Raw genomic sequence first — 10,601 nt, 5'->3', positions numbered from 1 at the left:
TTGGTTAGCTTGGAGAGCAAGGAGAAATCCTCTCCAAAAAGAGAGAGACAAGTGGCAAAAGTCCTCTCAAATGAGAGAGTGATATGTGGTCACTACCTATGGAGAAACTCTTCATTCCTAGAGTGACACATGGCCACTAACTAGGAGGAAAACCCTCCAATGGGAAGCCTCCACATCTTTAGGACGAAATCTTGCTCCCTTGTTCTCCAAGCTTAGCCAAAATGTTGACCCATTACACAACACACCCATTTTGGACATCCAAGCATAGTCAACTTTGGGCCTTGGCCCTTTGTTGACTTGTTTGGTCAAAATCCTATCTACTTGGCCTAAAATACAAGGCCCAATTGAAATCTTACACTACTAGGCCGATAATACAAAGCCCAAATAAAATCTATACTACTTGGCCCAAAATACAAAGCCCAAATAAGATCTAGACTACTTGGCCCAAAATACAAGGCCCAAAATTATTCTTACTCTAATAAATCTTCATGATGACTTAAGATGACCCAAGAGAAAGAGTCTAGGTCCATCTTCCATAGATGTCTCCAACACTTCATGAATGTGCTAGGTCATGGCAAGGGGTATGCCATCATCCCCTCCCTCTTGAAAAGGATTTGCCCTCAAATCTTCTTGTTCTTTTATGACAAAAACCTTTTTCTTATTATTGGTTAATTTGTGTATCTTTCCACCAAGATCAAAGATCCATATGCAAGTTTCATCAAACTCAAAACCAATAATCTTATGAGCCACAAACAACATATATCTAGATGAAAGATTTAAATAAAACCTTATGCTAATTTTAAAAGAATTTACTTTTAAACTTGGAAGGTCTACTCCAAAAAATTGTTTGTGTTTACTTTGAGTTAATTGTAAGGTAACATCAACTCAGTTTGATTTGGAAAAATTTGAGGAGTTAAAAATAGTGGAAGGTGAAAAAGAAGTTGAAATTTCAAAAGTAAAAAATGGAGTTGTGAAAGATAGTTGGATGTATTGAGAAAATTTCAAGGATTGTAAAACTCCCTTCATCATCTTAGTCTCAACCTTAATTGTGGGAGTGGTAGGGGGCTTTAGTAACTATTCCTCTTCTTCTTTTATCTCAATCTCTTCTTTTTCTCTCTTTTATTTCTCATTCCTTTCTTTTATCTTTTTCTCTTCATACTCTCTTCTTATTTCTTCCTCCTTTTTCTCTTTTCTTACTTTGCTCCTATTTCTCTCTTTGTTCTATCTCTCTTTTCTCATGCTCCTCTTTCTCCCTTTGTTCTTTCTTCCTTCTTTTGTCTTCCTCTCTTCTTCTTTTTATCTTCCTTAAATCCTTTTGCACCTTTTCTTGTTTTTCATTAAGAATTCTAAGTTCTTCTTCCAACTTAGCAAGATACTCTTCTCTTTCAATTCTTTCTTTTTCTTTGAGAAGAGTTTCTTGCCTTTGCCAAATTTTAAGTGACTTTAGCTCTTTTGCTAAATTTTTCAAAGTGGGTTTTACATCCTTACTAGAGTCACTTCCAATTTCATAGGAATTAGTCTTGGAAATCCTTAAAGGTTTGCAAAAAGATGCAATGCACCAAACAAATACTTAAATTTCAAAGAAAGTTCCATAAGAGATTTAAGGAAGCAAAAGACACCCAAGTTAACTTCTAGGAAAGGGAGGTGAATCACAATGGATTTCTTAAATACGAAACCTTTCCTATCCAAAGTTTACCGTATGCACTCTTGAACCAAATTTCTCAAAGGGAACTAAAGTTGACACACGCTAAGCTATCACAATTAAAGAAAACAAATAAACTAGCTATGCAGCCTAATGATTAAGTTAGAAGAACTTTGGTTCCTCCAACCAACCAACTAAAAACAAAATTTACTAAGAAATAAAGGTTCTTGTTAGGAGATTGGATGGAGCACCAAAGACTCCCCCAAGACACCTAACAAGGTGTTAACACTTCGGCAAGTGTACCGAATCGTATCAAGTAATAATAAAATGGTAAGACCAAGTATCGTTTCCCAAAGGACTCACGACCTAGACAGTTATGTGATTTCTTGATTAAATTAGACTTGTGAACAAAATCATTGTTTTTTATTTGCGGAAAATAAGCATGAATGCAAATTTTGATCAATTGGATTGAAAGAAGCAAAAGAGATTGATGTAAGATATGGAATGATGATTTTGTTGGGGTTTCCGACTTATCCTATCCACTCTCATGTATTCAGGAATTCATCTTTCTTCATTAATGTTAATGCCACTTTCTAATTTACCTTAAACCCGATGTCTCAGTGAAGAAAGCCTACTCCTAATCACTAGTTTACAATGTCTTGTCTCCCTAGCAATTATTCATGCTTTACAATCGCACAGAAGCTTAAAGGCAACTGATCCTTGTAACGCCCCGGCAACTCACAGGGAATGTTGACTGCCCCCACAGATCATCACGAGGCTTTCCAGTGTGCTTTGTCCTCACTCGCACACTTTCCGGGAAAACTTTCTAGAAGGTCACCCATCCCAGAATTACTCCAAGCTAAGCACGCTTAACCATGGAGTTCTTATGAGTCAGGCTACCGAAAAGCAAATGCATTTGGTGATATGAGTAGCCAAATCAATTCCTTTTAAGCTATCCTTCAACTGTATAGTCCCATACCTCCGGGAAAACTTCCCAGAAGGTCACCCATCCCAGAATTACTCCAAGCTAAGCACGCTTAACCATGGAGTTCTTATGAGTCAGGCTACCGAAAAGCAAATGCATTTGGTGATATGAGTAGCCAAATCAATTCCTTTTAAGCTATCCTTCAACTGTATAGTCCCATACCTATACAGTCTCCAGATCCCTCTCATTCCGGTGTATGTCCGATTCGTCCATGTACCCCTTCCATTGGAAGCCTGCCAGGAGCCGCTCATTGTTCGTGACGCTTTGCACCGGCGATCACTCCCTACCCTCGTCAGTGCCCGGGCGTCACATGAAAAGCAAATACATTTGGTGATATGAGTAGCCAAATCAATTCCTTTTAAGCTATCCTTCAACTGTATAGTCCCATACCTATACAGTCTCCAGATCCCTCTCATTCCGGTGTATGTCCGATTCGTCCATGTACCCCTTCCACTGGAAGCCTGCCAGGAGCCGCTCATTGTCCGTGACGCTTTGCACCGGCGATCACTCCCCGCCCTCGTCAGTGCCCGGGCGTCACATGTCCACCAGCTTCCGCTCTGGTTCGTCCGATTCGTCCATGTGACATCCGGGCACTGACGAGGGTGGGGAGTGACGCCGGTGCAAGAGGCATGGTGCAGGGGGCACAGACAAGGAGCGGCTCCTGGCAGCTTCGAGTGGAAGGGGTACATGGACGAATCGAACATACATCGGAATGAGAGGGATCTGGAGACTGTATAGGTATGGGACTATACAGTTGAAGGATAGCTTAAAGGGATTGATTTGGCTACTCATATCACCAAATGCATTTGCTTTTCGGTAGCCTAACTCATAAGAATTCCATAGTTAAGCGTGCTTAGCTTGGAGTAATTCTGGGATGGGTGACCTTCTGGGAAGTTTTCCCAGAAAGTGTGCGAGTGAGGACAAAGCACACTGGAACACCTGGTGGTGATCTGTGGGGGCAGTCGATGGTCTCTGTGAGTTGCCCTCCAAGGGGTGAAGAAAGTGTGATTTCGCCTCTTTTTGTCCAAAGATATCAACCCTAGGTCGACTAAAACCTTATATAGTTTATTAAAAATTACAGAAAATAGGCCCAAGCCCAATTCAATGGCGCTCAGCGGCAGAATTGCGCTCAACGGTAAGTGCGGTGCTTCAAAATGCCGCTCAACGGTAAAAGTTACGCTCAGCGGTGACTAGGGCTCTTCTTTTGTGCACTTTTACTTCCTTTCCTGAGTCCAGCTCCTTACTACTTCAACTTCTTTCATCTAATTGATCTTAATCCCTGCCAAAACAAGGAAAACCAAGCATAAAACCCATCCAAATATCTTATTTCCAAAACTTAAGCAAAAACATGATTCCAAGCTACTTTCTAAGTCATAAAGGTTGTTTTTAATATCAAAATTAAGTATAAAAATAACGGTTTTTCAACCGTTATCACAAGGTCGTGAGTTACATGAAAAAAAAAGAAAGAAATATATATTACAAAGCCAAAAATTACAACCAAATCAAAGTTACCACCCAAGGTGTTTCTCTCCTTTCTTTTTGGCTACCACTCTAGACTTCAAGCTTCCTTTGGGTCTCCACCAAGGCTACCTCTAAGATAATCACCTCACAAAGAGAACCTACACCACACAAAGTAACCAAAGCCGAAATTATGCAAGAAGAAACAAGGGATAAAAGAAATAAAAAGGTCAAAACAAGAAAGGCTTTGCAAAAGGAATTTAATTATGAAAACACTAATAAATCTAAGAAGACAAGCAAGATATTAAAGGTTAAGAAAAAAAGGTTAGCACTCAAAAGAAATCCTAATGAAAGGTGCTAGAATAGATTCACAAAACAAAAACTACTAGAAGAAAAGTGAGTGGTTCTTGTGTTTTGGAAACTTTGAGCAAATGAGGCTCTAAGGCCACTCTTTTAACATCCTAGCCAAGACTTTTAGCCACTGGAAAGTGAAGAGAAAAAGCCCAAAAACAGTGAGCAAAACGTTCCAAACAGATTGCACAAAAACAGTGGAAGTGGTCCAAGCACACAATTTGTTCATGCTCTAGCTGGGACAAGCCAAATCTAGAAGCAAATCAAGCCATAAGTTCATGGATGAAGATTGCGGAATTTGGTGGTGGTGAAAGGTGTTGATAGCTCATGGTTTTGGTGAGTTGTATGGTGAGGGAAGATGTGTTTAAGGGTTCTCTAAGAGAGGTTGGGTCAACTCTTGGAGGAAGGTGGCTAGAGGAGGCCACTTGGGTTGCTCTAGCCTAGGGTGACCTTAAAAGAGTAGTATGGCACAAAAATGGCAACATAACTTTACTCTAAATCAAAGGTGATTACATGATGGAGAACACCTATATTTATAGGATAAGGTGTCTCAAAAATGGGATGAAACTTTAACCTAAAAGAGCCACCTTGGTTGGCTTGGAGAGCAAGGAGAAATCCTCTCCAATAAGAGAGAGACAAGTGGCAAAAGTCCTCTCAAATGATAGAGTGCATTGTGGCCACTACCTATGGAGAAACTCTCCATTCCTAGAGTGACACATGGCCACTAACTAGGAGGAAAACTATCCAATGGGAAGCCTCCACATCTCTAGGACGAAATCTTGCTCCCTTATCTTCCAAGCTTAGCCAAAATGTTTACCCCTTGGTCAACACACCCATTTTGGACATCCAAGCATAGTCAACAAAGGGCCGGCCCTTTGTTGACTAGTTCGGTCAAAATCCTATTCTACTTGGCCTAAAATACAAGGCCCAATTGAAATTCTACACTACTAGGCCCATAATACAAAGCCCAAATAAAATCTAGTCTACTTGGCCCAAAATACAAAGCCCAAATAAAATCTAGACTACTTGGCCCAAAATACAAGGCCCAAAATTATTCTTACTCTAATAAATCTTCATGATGACTTAAGATGGCCCAAGAGAAAGAGTCTAGGCCCATCTTCCATAGATGCATCCATCACTTCATGAATGTTCTAGTTCATGGCAAGGGGTATGCCATCACTGGTGGACCCACGGTCCACTTTGGAAGTGACTTGAGATGCCATCATGAATTAAGGTATGTGTGGTAAAAAAGTGTTGTGGTAAGTATTAAGCTGACTTATTTATGTGTAGGTTTAACTTTTGTACTTTTGTGATAATTGTTATGGTTATTATCATTGAGTATGTCTTATGTCTATACTTCTCTAATCTGGGTTGGCACTTTTCCTCATGCGAGAGGATAGAAAGGTGGATCGTTTCCTCTTTAAGCTGCGGTGGAAAAGATGAGTCTTTTCGTACATGATAGGTGGAAGAAGGGATTGGAGTTCGATATTTGATGAATCTTTTGGTTGCGTGATGTGAGAAATAGGTTCTCTTCACCCGTGTGATGCAGGAAGAGGATGAGTTTGAGTGTTGATGACTCTTTCAGCTGTGTGATGCAAGAAAAAAATTATCTTCGGTCGTGCAATGCATGAAGAGGATGATTTGTGTATTGATGACTCTTTTGGACCGTGTGATGCGGGAAAAAGGGTGTTGTGTGACTCGAACTGAAATGGTTGTGATGATTAGGTGGTATGGTAGGGTACGGAGAGATATACCACGAGTGTTTGTGATAATGTTGTGTAAGCGTGATGAAGTTATTGGTGCATCATTGTTATGTTTAATATTGTAGTGAATATTTGGCATTTGTGAGTTGTGTTAGTGTTTATGACTGATTCTCAGTTAGCTCACTCTTGCATGTTGTGGTTGTGGTTTCCACTTGCGATGATCGTGTTATACGGGAGCATATTATAATGCAGGTAATTTAGATGTTGTATAGCACAACACGTTGATTGTGAAAGTTGGGAAACTTAGGGTTTTGTTTTGAATAAACAATTTTATTGGAGTTTTATTTTGTAATTAATTAGAATTATGGTATATTTTTTACTAATTGTAGAGACTTATTGAATTTGGATTTTCGCAATGATATTATGTTTTATAAATTTTAAATTTTTACTTGTAATTATGACATCCGAAATTGGGATGTTACATAGCATCCCTTCAGAATCTGAGCAGATTGAAAGTTTCTTGTACTAGATGTAAAGTCGGGAACCTGTGACAACAATCCTATAAAGAACTGAGGCCATAAATTTGTTTAGAATCTGAAAAGTCTGACATAATCTCTCTACGGGGGAATGTTCAGACCCTATGACATCGGTTCTAAGAATAACCGAGGTCATAAATTCTTACCAGTGTGTACTGAAGTGAAAAGTTCAAATTTGTGATATGTAACCCAACTTTAGGTTTCGGTTATTTGTTAACCCATGCCAAATATGACCTTAGTTTTTTAATAAGTGGGACCTATAAGTTTGAAAAAATGTCACCATGCCTTTTAATGTTTCATTTTTGTCGAAATCAAAGCCTATTAAACACGTTAAAAGCTGATTTTTGTACTAGTAAATATGTATTTTAGGTGACTTTAATGTTGTTTTATGCTATAGTGAAGTTAAAAGGGGAACTAGGCCCAACCAAGTTGCTTGTTCTGATTTTCATAGCTGGATTAATTCCAATTATTTATTTGCTCTACCTAGTAAAGATCCATTTTTTACATGGTAAATTGGGGGCATAATAGGATTATTATGACTTTGGATCGTGTTTTAGTTAAATTTTCTTATACTAATGAGTGGTGTAATTCCAGATACCAAGTTATCCCTAAGAAATTGTTCAAATCATAACTTCGTGAAACTTAAGAGTGACATGTGATTTGGGCCTCAAAAGAATATCTACAGAATCCATGAAAGGAACATTGTTTTGGGCATTCTTCAAGTGAAACACACATAATTCTTTGCGCTTACATAAAATCATCTTAAGTTTCTTTTAAAAACAAAATCGAGATGAAGTTCCACATTAATAATACCTCGGATGTATTGTTTGGGCCCATCCTTCCGTTAACTGTTAATACTTCGGCAAGTGTACCGAATCGTATCAAGTAATAATAAATGGTAAGACCAAGTATCGTTTCCCAAAGGACTCACGACCTAGACAGTTATGTGATTTCTTGATTAAATTAGACTTGTAAACAAAATCATTGTGGTTGAATTGCGAAAAATAAACATGAATGCAAGTTTAGATCAATTGGATTGAAAGATGCAAAGTGATTGATGTAAAATATGGAATGATTATGTTGTTGGAGTTTCCGACTTATCCTATCCACTCTCATGTATTTATGAATTCATCTTTCTTCATTAATGTTAATGTCACTTTCTAATTTACCTTAAACCCCGATGTCTCGGTAAAGAAAGCCTAATCATAATTAATAGTTTACAATGTCTTGTCTCCCTAGCAATTAGCCCTCAACGGTGGCGCTCAGGTGTGAAACAGTGGGTTTCAGCTCTAAACTGGCGCTCAGTGGGTTTCAGCTCTAAAGTGGCGCTCAACGCCCCGTGGCACTCAGCGCAACTTTTTCTACACTCTGGTTGACTGGTTGACTTTTCTACATTCTGGTTGACTTTTCTGCACTCTAGTTGACTTTTCTGTATTCTGGTTGACTTTTCTGTATTCCAACCATTCCGTAGTTTAACTCTTCTTTCAAATCATTCCAATAACCTACAAAATCAAGGGAATCTAGCACAAAACCATTAAATTCACCTTCAACACTCTTATTCTCAAAACTAAAGCAAAAATGTGAGTTAAAGCAAGTTTCTAAGTCAAAAAGGGTTGCTTTATTATCAAAATGAAGTATAAAAATAACAGTATTTCAACCGTTATCACAACCCCAAACTTAGAACTTTGCTTGTCCTCAAGCAAACAAGATGTAACTCAATCTTCCACCAACTAATGCAATGGTTCAACACATTAAAAAACTTTCTTCTAAGACAAGTAATTACTCAATTCAGCTCATCAAATAGAATTCAGTCAAGATGTGCACATGCTTTGATTAATAATCACTCATCATGATGTTCACATAATCACATAATATCCCACAAATGTTATCTTCATGAATGATCAATTAACTAAGCACATATGTAATCATGTATTCATGGAACTCTTCCTCACCAAACAACGTGTTTCACTCAATCACACAGGTGTATATAGAGGTCACTCTTTCACTCTACTATCCCAATGTCACATAGAACAAAATTGCCTTTCATTTACCACAATCAATCATTCTCAAAGACAAGTATCATCACAAGGACTTTTTATGGCTTGTAACGTGGTTTGGGCTAAGAAGAAAAATTGGTTTTTCAAGATCACAAAATCCTTGAGTTAAGAGAGTCATTCATAAATTTATCATTCAAATACAATCTCTCTTTAGACAAACCAATCTCACTCATTCCCAACTTTCCCCTTTTTACATTGAGTTGTTCTTTCTTTGCATTCTATTTTCTTTTCTCTTTTTCATACTTGCTCAACACTTAGCTCAATGCTTTCCTTTTCAATTCTCCCAATAACCCCAAACTTAGACCTTTATTAATACCACACAATGATTCTCAACTTAACTCAAGGTAAAGATTTTCACAAAGGAGCTGTTTAAGGCTTGAGGTTCAAAAAAAATAGAACACTTCATGCTCTTTTTCATTTGGGTACAAATCATGCATTAGCTAAGAAAAAGGGTAATAAAATATGGCCTTGAACATGTGACACAAGTAAGCAAGTAGTTCAATCATAGAAATCTGGACAAAATCATTCATGCTTTCAAAAGAATAGCAATCATTCAAACAAATACTCTAGAGTTCAAAATCTCACACAAGTTAATTCATGTTCCACACACATCAAATACACATCCTGCTTAGCATCATAACCACAATCATAACATCATGCATCTGTTCACAAGTTTGTGAACAATCACCTGTATATCAAGCATCCTGTGCAACATCTCAACATCAATCAATCTCAAAGCATCATCAAACAATACTCATCACACATAAATAAATATCAAACCACCACATCAGATATAGGTTTCAAATTGCGTACATCACAACCTATTCTAAAAACAGAAGCAAATAAGTTCAATAATACAAAACAAAAGATAAGAAAAATCCTGCTCTAATGCTGATAGCATCCATCAGTAGATGCTATCTCAACTCCTCATCAGCTCATGCTATCATCAGAGTCTTCCTCCTCTCCTTCTTCAGCATCTTCAAAATCATCATCGTCATCATCTTCCTCCATAGTTGGAGCTTCAACTACTCCAGCTCTACTGGCCTGTGCCTGCTCCTCTGGCCATGCTATCTTGGACAATGAGGAAGTGTTGCTCATATCTTACGGGAAAGGAACTTATTAGAATAAGGACGTTCTGGTTCCTTCCTCTTGGCTCCCACAGTCTTGATTCTTTTACCTAATGAGGAGACCATCCCTGCATCAAACACAATTCATAAAACCACAAGAAATATTGTTAAGCATTAGTAAACCACAAACAACTTCCTAGCACTCTTCCTATCATTGCTGAGGGTAGAACAGGAGCCCTCAGCGTCACCTGTGCAAACAAACAACAAGAAAGCACACAAATCATGCTTCTGTAGAAATTGCGCTCAACAGTATCTGGTGCTGAGCGGCGATCAATATTTTTCTGCATAATGACCCTACCTCACCTCTAATCTTCACCCACATGCATTTTTCCTAGTTCCAGACCTTAAGCAAGCAATTTAATCGGTCCAATTTCAATCAATCATGCAAAAACATCAAAATCCTTCAAGAATCATGCTTAGACAACCATATTCATTCAAAATCATGCTTTCAAAACCCTAGAATGTAACATGGATGTACTTACTTGGGTGGAGATGCTTAATGAGTGAATATTGCTCTATGAATGTGAGGAAATCAACTACTAAAAGCAATGCTCTCACAAAACCCCAAACTTGAATGGAGAATTGGTGTAAAAATGGGTGGAGAAAGGGTTTTTTTGAAAAGGGATGAAGGGAAAAATGGATAGAATCCTTTGGATAATGCTTGAGAGTGCTTGGGAAGAATGGAAGCTGAAAGTGGCGGTTTAGACGCACCCTAGGGTCAGAAAAATGCCTAATGGGCCAA

This window comes from Vigna angularis, chromosome 4 (assembly GCF_016808095.1).
Source record: "Vigna angularis cultivar LongXiaoDou No.4 chromosome 4, ASM1680809v1, whole genome shotgun sequence".
NCBI classification, from domain to species: domain Eukaryota; kingdom Viridiplantae; phylum Streptophyta; class Magnoliopsida; order Fabales; family Fabaceae; genus Vigna; species Vigna angularis.
The sequence above is the reverse complement of the archived record's forward strand: the minus strand, read 5'-3'. Positions refer to the sequence as shown.